This window comes from Carcharodon carcharias, chromosome 8 (genome assembly GCF_017639515.1).
Source record: "Carcharodon carcharias isolate sCarCar2 chromosome 8, sCarCar2.pri, whole genome shotgun sequence".
NCBI lineage: Eukaryota > Metazoa > Chordata > Chondrichthyes > Lamniformes > Lamnidae > Carcharodon > Carcharodon carcharias.
The window spans coordinates 71459027-71477751 of NC_054474.1; positions in this window are offsets into that span (position 1 = coordinate 71459027).

Genomic DNA, 18725 nt, shown 5'->3' on the forward strand with positions numbered 1-18725 from the left:
CTTTCAGGACGATGAGGGATGGGCAACAAATGACGCTTGGTGAGGGACATCCACATCGCACAAATTACTTTTAAGGAAGGATATCCCATGGAAATTACTGGTAACTATGCTATTAATCTAATTTCAACACTGATTTAAATGTTTCACTATTGTCTTAGCTGACAACTTCATTGTGTTTGTTCCACTGCCACAACTCACAAGAACTCCTGTACCCTCTTCCGGCTCTTTCCTTGGCTATTCCTTCCATTCTGACACCACACTGCAACATAAAAGGGTGCCATCCTGCCTAGACCCTGAACCCTGAAGTGGGGAAGAAACAAAGACTTGCAGTTATATTAGGCCTTATATGACCTCAGGATGTCTCTAAACATTTTACAGTCAATGAAGTACTTGCTCAAAGCGTATTTACTATTGTAATGTAGGAAATGTGACAGCCAATTTGTGCACAGCGGTGCCCCACAAACAACCAATGTAATTAAAGAGCAACTAATGTGTTGTTTAGTGATGTTGGCTAAGGGATAAATATGGGACATGGGGAAGAACTCCCCTGCTCGAAATAATGCTATGGAATCTTTTATGTCCACCTGAGAGGGCAGATATGGTCTCGATTTAACAATTCACCTGAGAAATGGGAAGATTGAGGAGAATCATTAGCTGGAATTTTCTGGACCCATTGGCATCAGGCATCATGGAGGGCATGAGCGTACAATATGGCAAGAAGGTCAAAAATTGTTTCAAGCTGTCGTGAAACCAGTTTACAATCATCCACTCCGCCCGTCAATGGCAGGCTGCCTTTCCCGCCGCCAGACATCGGGAACCTAATTTCAATGCATTTGCATCTCATCATCTTGCTTGGTCACTGGAATCACCCCCCCACGTCAAATTTACCACCCAGGTCAGTGGGAAAACACGCCAGCCCAGAACACATCCTGACAAGTGTGATGTACAGAAGTCAGAACTTACTGTTAGGGCCTTGCTCACACTGTGAGCATCCAAGGAGCGGAAGATGCTGGAGCCCTACAGCTACCGGACCCTGGAGGAACACATGCTGGGTGGATTTTCATGGACATGGCTCTGCCACGAAGCAGATCTACGTCCTGGTGAGGTGTGTGTCTCTGCCCTGGTGGAGCGTGTGTGTAGGCACTGTGATGGGTCTTCCAGGCTGCCTAATTGTAGCTCTTCAATGGAGGACGAGACCTCTTGGCAGGAGGTGAGGACTTAGATGGAGCTGGTGGACTAGCTGCCTGAGGGTGTCGGTCGCTTGGCAGATCTCCCTGTGAACTCAAGTAGAGATAATTTGTGCATGGCAGCAGGGTTAAAAGCAGGAGAGAGAGCACTCACAGTTGCTTTGAGAGAGGGATGATGTGGTGCAGGATCGTCTCATGGGTGTTCGCCGCCTGTTATGATATGGAAGTTGGTAATTACTGGGCTCACCAAGTCCCAAAAGGAAACTGGGCCAAGCTATCACAACAATTTGCAATTTGTATTTCTATTGTGAGAAGGCATGTGCATTGAAGTCAGGAGTAAAGATTACGCTACCACTTTTGGAGATTTTAAATATTAGATTTTAAAAATAATTAACAAAAGAAAAAAAAACTTAAACACACAAGATTACAATTATACAGTTAAATTTAGTCTTATAACATTTCCCAAAAGATTTTTACTTAGCTAGACTCCCAAATAAACACCCCTTTTCCAGGCAACAACCCAAATAGATTGTTAATGTATAAAACATCCAATAAGATTACCTTAAGGCACCTACTGTTGCTATAAGAGAGATATTTCACAGGGCTTCCCTCTCCTTCTCACTCGATAATGGAAATCCAAGGCTAAAACAAAGCCTTGCTTTCTGGAACAAACAAGCACTTCTCTGGCTAGAGGCTGCTTTTCACAGGTTTGTCTTTGCACAGTCCACCCCTCAAGATCACACATGGCCACTCACCTCATACAGCTTTCAATCTTTCCTTAAATATATTTTCTCCCCTTTTATCTCCATACCCATTGTTGTAAACTTTCTTTGGAATATAAAAATCTTTCCTGTTTCCATCTTGTCTTTGCTTTTGGGTCAATAAAAAAATGATATCCCCAATATTTGTTTACCTATGAACTCCTGCAAGATGCAAAGCTTTTCCTTGTCACCTTCTAATTCCCCATTGAAATTCCAGCAACCTCTCAACTTATCTACAAATGTAAATGTTAGCTCTAACCCCTATTTATTTGTACGCCATCATAGTTCATCCATTTCCACTTCAAATGCTTACTTTTACATTTATCCCCTTTGATGATTTAAACTTTGCATTCTGATTGTCTTCAGTTTAATTAAGTTACACACACACACACACACACACACACACACACACACACACACACACAACCCCCACAGTAATATTAAGAAAAATTATATTCTCTTTACACCACCAATCTCACCGTCACCACAGGCATAGTTCACTTCCTCACCAGTCAGCATGATGGCACGTTCCTCAAAGTGAGTGAGGGGTCTAATGTGGGGCACTCCACCCCAGTCTGGGACCTCTCCCGACTGTTGTGAGCAGCTTCTCCTGCATGTAAACAGCTGGAGAGAGTGTGAGCAGGACACATGGCACTGTGTGGAATACTTGTGTGGTGGGTGGAGCCATGGACAGGATGAGGACACAAGCGCCAGAGGATATGAGCCTGATGGCGACGTGAGGGTGTGTGTGAGAGTTAGTGTTGTTGTCTTTTGAGGTGTGAGATCTCTGTGGATGTGTGATGGTTTTGTGAGTGTGTTAGTTGAGAATGATGAGAAGGGTGATTTACCCTGGTGGAATGGATGTGAATATTCATCCTCTTCCTGCATCGGACAGTTGTCCTTTTTTGCAGGGCCATGGTACTGACCAGTGCTGCCACCACCTCCCATACTGGATTGGTGACCTTGCTTGCTGGTCTTTGCCCAGAGTCGGGGTAGAGGACTTTGTGGTGGGCCTCCACTGCATCCAGTAGATGAGCAAGGAAGACATCACTAAGTTTGGGGGCAGCATGTTTCCTCCTTTTGGCAGCCATTAGTTCCCAACAGTTTCCTATCTCTTGAAGAATGCCAGCTCTTTGTAGGGGCGCTCTTTAAATGGGATACCCAGTTTACCGAAGGCCTTAGGTGACGGCAGGGAGGGTGAATCAGAGACCACCCCAACAGCAACCCGGCTTGTTTCCCGGGAATGCATTATTAATGAGGTGAGACATGCCAGGAAGGGGATGATGTGGCAAGAAAAGCTGCCATTGGAGCCGGCGGGTAAAATATCATTTTTCCCTCTGCTACTGCACTTAGTACAAATCTGGGACGATTCCACCCATTGTGACTATTCTGATTAAACCTGCAAGCCCAGGAATCAGAAGACCATCATTGGCTCCCATCCACAAGGCATTAATCTGAGGCACAGTCTTCCCTCTCTGGTGGATGTAAAAGATCCCATGGCACAATATGAAGAAGATCAGGGATGCTATCCTGATTTCCTGGTCAACGTTAGCCTTCCGCACTATTGCTTAAATAGATTATCTTGACATTTAACTTCTTGGTATTTGTGGGACCTTGCAGTGCACAAATTGGAGCATAGGAACAGGAGTAGGCCATTCAGCCTCTCATGCCTGCTCCACCATTCAGTTAGGTCATAACTGATCTACTTCAATGCCGTTTCCCCGCACTATCCCCTTAATCCTTAATATCTTTAATACCCAGAAATCTATCAATCTCTGTCTTGAATATACTCAATGACTGAGCCTCCAAAGCTCGTTGGGGCAAATAATTCCAAAGATATACCACCCTCTGACTAAAGAAATTCCTCCTCATCCCAGTCCTAAATGGCCTACCTCTTATTCTGATACTGTGCCCCCTGGTTCTAGGCCCGGCCAGCCAGGGGAAACATCTTTCCTGTATCTACCCTGTTGAGCCATGTAAGAATTTTGTACACTTCAATGAGATCACCTCTCATTCTTCTAAACTTCAGAGAATACAGGCCCAATCTCCTCAATCTCTCCTCCTAGGATAATCCCACCATCCCAGGTATCAGTCTGGTGAACCTTCGTTGCACTCCCTCTATGGCAAGTATATCCTTCCTTAGTTAAGGAGCAAAATTGTACACAATACTCCAGGTGCGATCTCACCAAGGCTCTATACAACCTCAGCAAGACTTCCTTACTCCTGAACCCAATTCCTCTTGCAATAAACTGATTGCTGCATTTTTCTGCATTATGACTCTGACTACAGTTCACTCTGACTTCATTGGCTGTGAAGTTCTGGAACATTCTGAGAATGGGAAAGGTGCTTTAAAAATGCGGAAGTTATTTCTTTCTTGGTGAATCTCATTAGGAAATCAGAAAATTAGAAGGGGCAGAAAGCAATCCCTTGATTCTCTGTTGCAATTGCACAGGTATGACGGATGCTAATATAATGAGCTATCTTCCTGACCAAACTGTAATTTGAGAGTCGACTTTGAATATTAGTGACTGACATTATTATAACAATCTGGAAATTATTAGTGGCAGAGAAGGGGAGTAGTGTGTCTCTGGGAACAAAAGGGTTTGATTAGCATTGCAAAACCTCCTTTAAGTTTTCAAACAGGTCATCCAGCATTTACTTAATCAAATTTTGGCCTGATGATACACTTAATCAGAAGAAGGTGATGCTTGTACACACTGAGAAATGTCTTCTTAATTACATGAAAGTGCCTGTGTTAATTGTTGGTGATGTTAGTTCAGGAGTAAATGTGGGACATATTGTAGAATTGAGAAATAAATTTTAAAGCAAAATTTCATCAGTGAAATAGCAACAATTAGAAATGACCCCTTCTAAACAAAGCTTTGATGAGTAGTTTCACATTATATCATTAAAATTAAAGTTAATTTCCCTAATACAAAATATGTGAATGCAAAAAAAGTCTGGACATGTATCGAAAACAATCGCACATAACATATCTAGTATAAAAATGCAGGACGAAAAGTATTCCTGTATGTTCTTTTAAATTAATTTACAGGTTGTGGGCATCACTGGCTAGGTCAGCGTTTATTGTCCATCCCTAAATGCCCTTGAGAAGGTGGTGGTGAGCTGCCTTCTTGAACCGCTGCAGTCCATGTGATGTAGGTACACCCCCAGTGCTGTTAGGGAGGGAGTTCCAGGATTTTAACCAAGCGACAGTGAAGGAACAGCGATATATTTCCAAGTCAGGATGGTCAGCGCCTTGGAGGGGAACTTCCAGGTGGTGGTGTTCCCATGTGTCTGTTGCCCTTGTCCTTCCAGATGGCAATGGTTGCGGGTTTGAAAGGTGGTGCCTAAGGAGCCTTGGTCAGTTCCTGCATTGCATCTTGTAGATGGTACACACTGCTGCCACTGTTGTTGGTGGGGAAGGGAATGAATGTTTATGGAAGGGGTGCAAATCATGCAGTCTGCTTTGTCCTGGATAGTGTCACGCGTCTTGAGTGTTGTTGGAGCTGCACTCATCCAGGCAAATGGAGAGAATTACATCACACTCTTGACTTGTGCCTTATAGATGGTAGACAGTCTTTGGGAGGTCAGGAGGTGAGTTACTTGTCACAGGATTCCTAGCCTCTGACCTGCTCTTGCAGCCACAGTATTTATATGGCTAGTCCAGTTCAGTTTCTAGTTAATGGAATGCCCCAGAAGTTTGATAGATGGTAATGCCATTGAATGTCAAGGGGAAAGGGTTAGGTTCTCTCTTGTTGGAGATGGTCATTGCCTGGCACTTGTGTGGCGTGAATGTTATTTGTCATTTGTCAGCCCAAGCCTGGATATTGTCCTTGCTGCATTTGGACATGGACTGATTCAGTATCTGAGGAGTCATGAATGATGCTGACCATTGTGCAATCATCAGCAAACATTCCCACTTCTGACCTTATGATGGAAGGAAGGTCATTGATGAAGCAGCTGAAGATAGTTTGGCCTAGGACACTAGCCTGAGGAACTCCTGCAGTGATGTCCTGGAACTGAGATGATTGACGTCCAACAACCACAACCATCTTCCTTTGTGTTAGGTATGACTCCAACCAGTGCAGAGGTTCCCCCCTGATTTCCATTGATGCCAGTTTTTGCTTGATGCCACACTCTCCAAAGGCAGTCACTCTCACCCCATGTCTGGAGTGCAGCTGTTTTGTCCATGTTTGAACTAAGGCTGTATTGATAGCACAGTTGGTGACACCTTCTATCACTTTACTGATGATCGAGAGTAGACTAATGGGGTGCTAATTGACTGTTATAAAAACAAAAAACTGTGGATGCTGAAAATCCAAAACAAAATCAGAATTACCTGGAAAAACTCACCATGTCTGGCAGCATCGGCGGAGAAGAAAAGAGTTGACGTTTCGAGTCCTCATGACCCTTCAACAGAACTGCTAATTGACTGTGTTGAATTTGTGCTGCTTTTCTGTACAGGACATACCTGGGCAATTTTCCACATTCCCAGGTAGATACCAGTGTTGTAGCTGTACTGGAACAGCTTGGCTTGGGGCACAGCAAGTTCTGGAGCAAACGTCTTCAGTACTGTTGCTGGAATATTGTCAGGGCCCTTTGCAGTCTCCAGTACCTTCAGCCATTTCTTGATATCACATGGAGAGAATCAAATTAGCTGAAGACTAGCATTTGTGATGCTTGGGACCTCCAGAGGAGCTGGGATGGATCATCCACTCAACACTTCTGGCTGAAGATTGTTGCAAATGCTTCAGTCTTATTTTTTGCACTGCTGGGCTCCCCCATCATTGAGGATGGGGATATTTGTGGAGCCTCCTCCTCCAGTGAGTTGTTTAATTGTCCACCACCATTCATGACTGGATGTGGCAGGACTTCAGAGATTAGATCTGATCCGTTAGTTGTGGAATTGCTTAGCCCTGTCGATCGCTTGCTGCTGACACTGTTTGGCATGCAAGTAGTCCTGTGTTATAGCTTCACTAGGTTGGTACCTCATTTTTAGGTATGCCTGGTGCTGCTCCTGGCATGCCCTACTGCATTCTTCATTGAACCATGGTTGATCTCCTGGCTTGGTGGTAATGGTAGAGTGGGGGACAAGCCGGGCCATGAGGTTACAGATTGTGGTTGAGTACAGTTCTGCTGCTGCTGATGGCCCAGAGCGCCTCGTGGATGCCCAGTCTTGAGTTGAAAGATCTGTTCAAAATCTATCCCATTTAGCACGGTGGTAATGCCATACAACATGATGGAGGATGTTTTCAATGTGAAGCCAGAACTTCGTCTCCACAACGACTGTGCGATGGTCACTCCTACCAATAATGTCATGGACAGATGCATCTGCAGCAGGCAAGTTGGTGAGGATGAGGTCAAGTATGTTTAACCCTCTTGTTGGTTCCCTCACCACTTGCCGCAGACCCAGTCTAGCCTTTAGGGCTCAGCCAGCTTGGTCAGTAGTGGTGCTACCAAGCCACTCTTGGTGCTGGACATTGAAGTCCCCATCCAGACTACATTCTGCGCCCTTGCCACCCTCAGTGCTTTCTCCAAGTGGTTTTCAACATGGAGGAGTACTGGTTCATCAGCTGAGGGAGGACAGTATGTGATATTCAGCAGAACTTTCCTTGCCCATGTTTGACCTGATGCCATGGGACTTCATGGGGTCCAGAGTCGATGTTAAGAACCACCCTCCCCACCTCCCACCACTATATACCACTGTGCCGCCACATCTGCTGGGTCTGTCCTGTCGGTGGGACAGGACACACTCAGGGATGATGATGGTGGAGTCTTGGACATGATCTTTAAGGTATGATTCCATGAGTATGACCATGTCAGGCTGTTGCTTGTCTAGTCTGTGTAAGACATAAGAGCACAACAAATAGGAACAGGAGTAGACCATTCGGCCCCTCGAGCCTGCTCTGCCATTCAATAAGATAATGGCTGAGCTGCTGGTGTTTCTAATTCCGCATTCCTATCTATCGCAGATAACCTATGATTGGGAGACAGCTCTTCCAATTTTTGCACAAGCCCCCAGATGTTAGTAAGGAGGACTTTGCAGAGCCGCCAGGGCTGAGTTTGCTGTTGTTGGTTCCGGTCCCTTGGTCAATGCTGGGTTGTCCGTCTGGTTTCATTCCTTTACTTGTGACTTTGTAGCGGTTTGATACAACTGAGTGGCTTGCTCAGCCGTTTCAGAGGGCATTTAAGAGTCAACTATATTACTGAGGCTCTGGTGTCACATATAGGCCAGACCAGTTGAGGGCGGTTGATTTCCTTCCCTAAATCGACAAAGGTTTCATGGTCATCAATAAATTTTTAATTCCAGATTTTTATTGAATTCAAGTTCCACCATCTGGTGTGGTGAGATTCGAACCTGGATCCCCGAAGTATTACCCTGGGTCTCTGGATTACCAATCCAGTGACAATGCCACTACACCACCACATAAACATCTGTGTGTAAAATATTGGTGAATAGCATAAAGCTGTGTGGTTAACATGTTTTGTATTATTTCAATTAACTTTGATAAGAGGAAGTCTTGTGGTGCAGTGGTAGCATCCCTATACCTCTGGGCCAGAAGCTCCAGGTTCAGGTCCCCATCAGGACTTGTTGGCCACAGAAAGAGTGTTCATGATGTGGCCCAATGGGCTGATAATCAGCCTATACAGCCTTCCACCATCTTCCCACCATTCCCCAAAAGGAATAAAAGTGTGTGCATGAAAATACGCTTAAAAAAAAGCTTGATTACAGGGTGTCATTAAAAGGCATTGTTGTACTGAGTGTATTGGATTGAGGCCAGTCCTTTGTCAGACTGACAAAAAATTCGAAAACCCCAGTAATGCTGTTGGTTCTGCAACATTCTTCTGCTGACAAAGTTGGAGTTCCATGCAAGCATTTGCCCAAATGCCAGCTAAAGAGAGCCATGCTTTCTGCTAAAATCAATAATATTAAAGGCTAAGTAAGATTGCCAGTCATCAAGAGTGCATGGTTCTAAAGGAGAAGCCATAATTTAGGCAGAATCTGGATTCAGCAAGTTGCCATTGAAGATCCAGTACAAAATTGTGAATTGTGCTATGAAATGTGTAGAGGGTGGGAAGGTGGGTGTTGGGGTGGGATGGGGGATGCAGAGAGAGGGATAGGTGCTTCTCCTGCCTGGCTCCATTATGCTTTTAAGAACATAACAAACAGGAGCAGAAGCAGGCCATATGGCCCAAGCAGCCTGTTCTGCTATTCAGAAAAATCATGGGCTGGATTTTACTTTCTTTGGCAGAGTGAGGGAGGCCGAACTGAACCTGAGTGGTCCGCTCAGTGCTTCCCCAACTGTCTCAGCTCGTTGAATCAGGCTTGGAAAGGCCATATATTGGCGGTCTGGTGGCTAGGCAGCCAATTAGGTGTACAAAGGAGAGCTCCGCTTGCTAGGCCATTGCAGAGGGCAGTTAGGAATCAACCCCATTGCATCACCTGTCGGGCAGACTGGGTAAGGGCAGCAGATTTAGTGAACCAGATGGGTCTTATGACAATCAACAATAGTTTCACATCTCCATCGCATCTGTTCCGATGATGCTACCTTCAAAAACAGTTCCTCTGACATGTCCTCCTTCTTCCTTAACCGAGGTTTTCCACCCACGGTCGTTGACAGGGCCCTCAACCATGTCCGGCCCATCTCCCGCGCATCCGCCATCATGCCTTCTCCTCCCTCCCAGAAACATGATAGGGTCCCCCTTGTCCTCACTTATCACCCCACCAGCCTCCGCATTCAAAGGATCATCCTCTGCCATTTCCGCCAACTCCAGCATGATGCCACCACCAACACATCTTCCCTTCACCCCACCTATCGGCATTCCGTAGGGATCATTCCCTCCAGGACACCCTGGTCCACTCCTCCATCACCCCTACTCCTCAACCCCCTCCATTGGCACCACCCCATGCCCACGCAAAAGATGTAACACCTGCCCCTTCACTTCCTCTCTCCTCACCGTCCAAGGGCCCAAACACTCCTTTCAAGTGAAGCAGCATTGCACTTGCATTTCCCCCAACTTAGTCTACTGCATTCGTTGCTCCCAATGTGGTCTCCTCTACATTGGAGAGACCAAACGTAAATTGGGCGACCACTTTGCAGAACACCTGCAGCCTGTCCGCAAGAATGACCCAAACCTCCCTGTCGCTTGCCATTTTAACACTCCACCCTGCTCTCTTGCCCACATGTCTGTCCTTGGCTTGCTGCATTGTTCCAGTGAAGCCCAACGCAAACTGGAGGAACAACACCTCATCTTCCAACTAGGCACTTTACAGCCTTCCGGACTGAATATTGAATTCAACAACTTTAGGTCTTGAGCTCCCTCCTCCATCCCTACCCCCTTTCTGTTTCTTCCCCCTTCCTTTTGTTTTTATCCAATAAATTATATAGATTTTTCTTTTCCCACCTATTTCCATTATTTTTAAATATTTTTAAATCTTTTATGCTCCTCCCACCCCCACTAGAGCTATACCTTGAGTGCCCTACCATCCATTCTTAATTAGCACATTGGTTTAGATAATATCACCAACTTTAACACCTATGTGTTCTTTTGTTCTGTTGTCTGTGACATCTTTTGATGATCTGCTTCCATCTATCACTGCTTGTTTGTCCCTACAACCACACCAACCCCCTCCACTTCTCTCCCCCCACCCAAACACCCCCCCACCCCCACACCTTAAACCAGCTTATATTTCACCCCTTTCTTGGATTCACTCAAGTTCTGTTGAAGGGTCATGAGGACTCGAAATGTCAACTCTTTTCTTCTCTGCCGATGCTGCCAGACCTGCTGAGTTTTTCCAGGTAATTCTATTTTTGTTTTGGATTTCCAGCATCCGCAGTTTTTTTGTTTTTAACAATAGTTTCACGGTCACCATCACTGATAGCTTTCAATTCTAGATTTTATTAATTGGATTTAAATTGTACCAGCTGCAGGATGTGAACTAATGTCTCCAGAGCATTAGCCTGGCCCGCAGGATTACTAGTCCAGTGACACTACCATTCTGCCAACATCTCCTCAGCCACAGTCCTGGTGGCAGGCCTTTTCTTCTTCCCTTGTTCCACCTTGTCATAGCTATCACAAAATACTTCCAAGCTTTCTCATGTCCGATGCATGAAAAATACAGCAGGCAACAAAAGATTGCAGACAATTGGGTCATTAACAAGCTCAATATCTTGCTAATTAGTAATTAACATGATCATCTTGTTAATATTCCATAATTTTGGAGACTGGCAAGGTGACACATATTGTCCACCTGACATCATCACGTCCTATTTTCCATTCACGCAAGGGGGGCCCAATTTGTGGCCTTAAAATCCAGTCCCATGGCTGATCTTTTACATCAACTCTACTTTCCCACTCCATCCCCATATTTCTTGATTCCCTTATTATCCAAAAGTCCATCGACATCCATCCTGAATGTACTCAACAACTGAACGTCCACGGTTTTCTGGGGTAGAGAATTTTGCAGATTCATAATCCTCTGAGTGAAGAAATTTCTCTTAATTTCAGTCTCAAGTGGCAAACCCCTTATCTGGAGACAACCATTCTAGACTTTCCAAATAAGTGAAACAATCGATCCTGTCAAGTCTTCTAAACATTTTATACTTTTCAATGAGATCACTCTCAATCTTCTAAATCTCAGAAAATATGGGTTCAATGTTCTAATGGATTTGGACAATACTTTGGGTGAAAAAAGATCATCCCTGCTGCATTTTCCCCATCAAAAGGATGCATTGAATTTTCACTTAAGAGTTACCTATAAAAAACAAGCTTGCTTGTTCAGGATGTGTTATAGCACAGCGTTTCTGAAGCAAAAGAAATATAAGACTACCTCCTGAAGTTATTTTCACACTGCTTGATTTAATGTGTTTCAATTACCTTCGAATTACGTGGCCTAGTTTGAATCTAAATAAACCTTAAGTAGCTTTATATTGCTGCAAAACTGTAGGATAACTGTTCTATAAATGAGTCTTTGATACAAATAACATTAAATGATACACAGAGACATTGTAGCAGTTTTAATAATTTAAGGACTATGGCAAGCTGGGAAACACAGACATATTCTGAGATGAGTCTCAGTGTGTTAGTGCTGCCCCCTGGCAGTTCAGATCTCTGACTTGATGTCCAAGTGCGTGTGAGGTGGTGCTGAAGGAATTGAATAACAGGAATATTCTCAACGGTGACAGTATAGTGTGATAATGCTGCTGCCTTCTGGCTGGTCTGGTAAATTGATGTTTGAATATGAGTGAGATGTTCTGAAGGAACTGATTAATGTAGGGATATTCTGTGTGATTGCAGTGTAGGGGTACTAGCCTGCTGCTTGAATTTGTTTTAATCTACGACTGTTCATGAGATGATTTCAAGGAGCTGGATGACATAGGAGCATTCCCCGTGATTCAGGTATAGTGTGGACTTGCTGCCCCCTGCTGCTCAGCTTTATCTGACTATCCAAGCAACAATGCCAGCCATTGGTTTATTGTGATTAAACAGGACCAATTTTATTAAATTTACACTCTTCGTTGGAAAGGGTTTCTGCAGGAAATGCACGTTTATAAACTCAGCTGTAATTAGGCAACATCCATTTTCACAACATGAGTCTTTAATGGTATTTTGAGGATTGTAATTCAGCTGTTAAAAAGCCAAAATCTTTCTATTATTTGGGTTTATGGAATTTTCAGGGAATGTTAATTATATTTTGGAGGTCATTGTGCACAGTTCCATCCAATTTTCCATGAAAATTTCAAATCAGTGACAATGTCTTGTGGTGTGAAATGACCTGAAGGAGCTGCATAACATGGGTAATCTTGAGATTTAACTATAGTGTGGAGGTTTGCTGCTTAGCAGCTGTTCTGCTGCCTCGATGCCTGTGTGTGAGTAAGGTGTTAGGTAACATAAAGGAATTCTTTGGGATTCAGTTATGCAATTCGGAAGTGCTGCCTTTATCCATGGTGTTTCCCAATGTAAAGGTTAATATAAAGGAAAAGACCAAACTAATTCCCATGAAGCCTGAATTGTCAATGATATACTAGGTTTTGTTGATTCCATGTAAATATACTTTTTCCTTGACAGCTTAATGATAAGATTACAGTACTTGAAAATTTTAATAAAATCCTTTATCTTGTAAAAATAGCAATTAAATCTTTGACTAACTCAATTAAGTGGCTGAATGAAAACTGAAGTTTTCAATGCTTATCAACGTCATTTACTGTAATACATTAGGCTCAATATATTTATTGCAAGATTCCTCATCAGGACTGATATTTCACAGTTGTGGTATTACTATGTATAATAGGGTAAATGTCTTACTTGAGCCAATAATGCATTCATTGAAAGCAACTGAGAGCTTTACATTGATATTTAAATATATTGTAATAGATGCATGATAGTGCCTGCACAATGGTCCATGATTCTCTTTGGGAATGCAGACTGCTAAGAGCATGTGTTTAAAATGGATGGTAGGTGAAGGCAGGTTGTGGTCTGACAGGAAGTCAACACTACATATAGAATACTATGTACAATTGTAGTACCCTTCTCAGAAGGAACAAACAGTAAAACTTAGGCAATGGCTGGTACTTGTCCGAACTGGCCTTGTATATCTTAAAATAGAACTCCATTTCAGATCAATGCCAATTTATTTCCAAGTTTTACTGTTTTTTCCTTCTCAGTTATTTGATAAAGGATATAATTGCATTAGAAGCAGTTCAATGAGGGTTCATTTGACTCGGAAGGGAAATTTAGAAACCCGAAGAGAAAGGTCAAGGCATCCAATGAGTATAGCAATGTGGATAAGGACAAGCAGAATAGGACAGGACAAATTTAACAAAAAATGTACATCAATGACTATGGTCATTGCAGCGAATACAAGTAATTTTTTTTTTAATTCATTGGATGCCAGCATTGCTCATCCCTAACTAGCCTTGAGGTGGTGGTAAGTTGCCTTTTTAAACTAGGGAAGGACAGCAAATTTCCTTCCCTAAAGGGCATTGGGTTTTTAACAATTGACAATGGTTTCATGGTCAAATTTTTAATTTTTCACTCAAATTCCACTAGCTGCCATGGTGGGAATAAGAACCCAGGTCCCCAGAACATTACCCTGGGTCCCTGAATTACTAGTCCAGTGACAATACCACTACACCACTCCTGCCATGCTGCTGAGCCCATGAAGCATCTGCAATAAGACAGATGAACTAGTGGCACAAATAGAGGTAAATGATTTAGATCTAATGGCTGTTACAGACACATGCTTGCAAGGTGATCAAAGTTGGGGAATAAATATTCCAGGGTACAACATATTTTGGAAAGATAGACGAAATGGCAAAGGAAGAGGGGTGGCCCTGATAGTAAAGGATGACAGAAAGAAGGGATCTGGCCTCAGAAGATCATGAAGTAGAATCAGTATAGGTAGAAATTAGAAACAGCAAGTCAGAAAACATTGATGGGAGTAGTTTAGAGGAAGAGAGATTAATGTATATAATGTTACTGGAAATTATTTTTTAAATAGGGGTTTAGTCTGTGTGTGTGTGTGTTAATTGGATTAAAGCCAGCTAGTCTGGATGATTTGATGTACAGTAGTTTTGAGATGTAAACAGTAAGGTAGAGTGCATTTGCATTTTGATGAATAAAGCATTCAAGAAGGGGAGTGAAATCGTGCACCTAGTTAGGAGACACCAAGCAATGTTAACATTACTAATAAAATTGGTACTATGAAAGGGGTTTTATTATTAGAAGAGGTGGAGTTCAAAGAGCCAGGTGATACAATGAGAATTTACATTCAAAGAGAAAGGCTGGGTATAACAGAAAGCAGTTTTGTGTGTGCAGGTCAGAGGTATGTAAGATCAAGGCCTGTAAGCCTATAAATGTCTGCAAAGGAACCAAATTGAAAGGAACCTCATTTTGAATTCCAAAGGTGAAAATGCTTTGCCTGGTGTCTGGTTAAGTCTATTGGTTACTGTTGCCTTAGTGGAGATTAATTTTGGAATTTGTTAAAAAGTTATGGTAGTAGTAATTTGTAGACATGTGCATGTGTTTAATACCTTGCTGTAAATTAATAAATGTTTCATTTAGTTTGATATAAAAACCTCTGGAGGTTTGATGGGTTCCTTTCTGAATTCAGAGCTGCATCTCAAACATACTAATTGAAAATATAGGTTATGACAGTTATTTAAAGTTTCCCTCTGGGATTTCAAATAACAGCCTTTACCCACTGCTGTGTCATAACAATTGGGGGCTCGTCAGGGAATAAAAATTATAATTCCTTAATTGGTTTGGAATTGGTGAATCTTAAGGTTACAAGTTTGAGAAGCACTTTGAATTTAGGAGTTGGTGAGATTTTTTGGAAGTGGTGAGACTGCAAAATGGCAATTGCTAAGACATGTCTAGGAGTAGAAGATATAACTCTGATTGGATTGCAACAAATAAACAAGAGTAAGTTAACAGAGTTGGCAGATATGTTAAAATTAGGGTTACCTGCAGGGACAAGGAAATCATATATAATTAAAAGTATAACACAGCATCTACAGTTGGAAGTGATACCTGAAACTAGTGAATCACAGCTGGAGGAGTGAGACCTCAGTTACAAATGAAGATGTTTGAATTTGAACAGGCAAAGGAACTGAAAAAACTTGAATTAGAAGCAACGGACAGAGAAATGGCTTTTAAAAGGGAATTAGAAATTGTGAAGGTAGAGAAGGAGGAAAGAGAAAAAGAGAGAGAATTGCAACTGAAAATGTTGACAGTTAAGAAAGAGACGCCAATAGGTGAGGAAGGACTTATCTCCAGAGTAGAAACCAGTGGGGAAATGTTTAAATTTGTACAAGTTCGTCCAAAGTTTGACGAAAAAGATATTGAAGCATTCTTTATTTCATTTGAGAAACTAGCTAAACAGATGAAATGGCCCCAAGAAAACTGGATGTTTTTGTTACTGCCTAAGTTGGCGGGTAGAGCGCACAAGGTATATGCTTCACTGTCAGAAGAAATGTTGGTGAATTATGATGTGGTGAAAAAGGCTATTTTGAGTGCAAATGAGTTGGTTCCTGAAGTATACAGGCAGAAATTTTAGGAATATGAGAAAACAGCCTGGGCAAACTTATATTGAGCTTGAAAGAGTAAAACAGAGTAATTTTAACCGGTGGATAAAGACGTTAAAAATAGAGTCAATGTATGCAGCTCTCAGGGAAGTAATTCTTTTGGAAGAATTTAAAGATTCAATCCCTTCGGTAGTGAGAACTCATGTGGAGGAACAGATGGTTGATTCTGTAAGACAAGCAGCAGAGATAGCTGATAATAATGAGTTAGTTCATAGAGTGAAACATTTTTTCCGTCACCCTTTCAATTTGGAAAAGGATAAAAAGCGGGGAGGTGAAAGGAAGGTAGACAGTCAGGGAAGAGAAGGAGTAGCTGGAAGTTCCCAGGAAGGTTTTTCTCAGAATAAAAAGGAAGGTACTGAAAGTAGAAGTAATATTCAAAAATTGAGGTGTTTTCATTGTAATAAAGTAAGGCATACAAAGTCAGTATGTTGGAATTTGCAGGGAAAATCTGTTGGAATTATTGGGGTACAAAAAAGCTCTGCAAGTAAAACTACTGTGGGTTCTGAGGTTCAAGCACAGCAGAAACAGGTTTGTGTACAGGTGAAACAGGGAGAATCAGTGATAGGTAAGGAAGTGGGAATGTGTTCACAGTTTACTCAAGAGAATTCTGAGGAGTAGGTTGCAGAAATGTTTAAAGATTTTGTACATGAAGGGAAAGTCTTTCCATGTATATAGGGTGGGAAGGTAAAGAGGTTAAAATTTTAAGAGACACAGGGGCTAGTCAGTCCTTAAAGTTGTGGGATAGTGATATCTGTTGTTCAAAGGGACTATTGCAGGAACAGGTAATAAATAATAATTGGGGTTCATTATGGAAGATAAATTTAAAGAGTAAATGGAGGGCAGGTGAAGTTATAGTTGAAGTGGTGGAAAAATTGCCCATTGAAGGGGTTCAGTTTATTCTGGGTAATGATATAGCTGGATCGCAAATGTAGGGGATGCCTATGGTAGTTGAGCAGCCTGTAGAAGTGTTTTTTAACAGAGGTGTTGCAGAAGGACCATCCTGGATTGTTTCCTGATTGGTTGTAATGAGATCAATGTTCATAGGGAAGAATAAGATAAACAAGATGGGCAGGAAGTTCAAAAGTATCAAAATCCAATTAGCTGGCACTGTATTTGATAACATTGTTCAGGAGGAAAGAATACAGGACAATTCAGCTGAAGTGTTTAACTCAAAGAGGTTAGTGGAGTTACAGAAAAATAATTTGCAATTAAAGCAGTTATATCAAAAAGTTTATTCAGGAACAGAAGCAAAATGTTATTACCTTCAGGGAGATATTTTAATGAGAAAGTGGAGGTTGGATCACGTCTCAGTAAATGAAAGCTGGAGGGAGGTGTATCAGATTGTTATCCCATTAGGGTATAGAAATGAGAATCTGAGGGTTGCTCATGAATCCAATGGGGAGACATTTAGGAATTAGAAAAACACAGGAAAAGATTTTTATTGGTCAGGATTGCATAGAGATGTAGTCAGATTCTGTAGAACTTGACAAACATGTCAAATAACAGGAAAACCGCAAGCAGTGATTAAGCCTGACCCAAATCATATCACTGTGGCTGCGCCTGATCTATCTTAGCTGCAGAGGCATGGTCAATTTATACAGGTATTCCTAACGCATGGCCATTTTCCTCGCTTACCCTGTCCCCCACCTCGATTGCCTGTGCGCGGAATGCAGCGCCAAGGCAGCATTTGAATTCCCCCCTCAGCAGTTACCTTCGAAGCTGGCTAGCACTTGCTCCTGGACACCTCCACCCCTCAGCAGTCGCCTGTGAGGCCAGGCATCAGGTTCCCCCACCCCCCAGCACCTCTGAGGCCTGTAAACAACAGGCGAGCTGTGGAGAATGCTGCTGCTCACTCACCTTGGTTCGCCTAAAGTGAAGGCCGCCAAGTGCATGTCGTCTATGTGCTGTTGTGAAACATGTCGGTGCGCTTTCCTGCCAATGTGGACAGATGATAAGCGGGTTTCCAAGCACCTGACGGGATGGCCTTTTAATTATATGCTAATGTATTACAATTAGCTCCCCGCCGACCGATGGCAGGAAATGTGGTTCGCCATCAGCAGGCTGAGTGGTAGTTCGTGACCTGCCTTCACGCCGTTGTGAAGTCGGTCCTGCCATATTTTCACGCCACCTATTACACACACTGCCAGCGGGCTCAGAAAATTTCACCCTTATTCTTAGGGACGGGTCTAATACAATCAATCATTACCCTGGTAAAAGGTTCTTCAAACGCTGGTATTGGGATCAAAGCCTGCCCACCAATGCAAGCATCATGGAGACACCAAAGGGCCACCAAGCGCTTAGTACCTTACCCTTCCCCTTCCCCGCTCCCAACCACCAGCCCCATCCCACCCCCCCAACCACCCCCGGCACAGACTTCAAGTTTGCCACCAATTTATTAGACTGCAGAGCAGTTGGACAGCACATGTTGTACAATCTCCTCGCCAATGCTGAACACGTAGCAGTCACTGCTGGAGGTGCTCAGCCCCTTGCAATCTCAGCATCCAGGTCTGGACCAGTGTCCCCAATGTCACAGGTTGACAGGGCAGCCATGCAGCACACTCATCTCTGGTCATCTGAGGGGTGACCAGTGCTCTCCGGGAAGCATTAAGGCACGGTCACACAGGGCCAGAAAAGGTGCTAGGTGCAGCCATGATAACCACATCTCTCTCTCTCTTTCATTCTGCAGG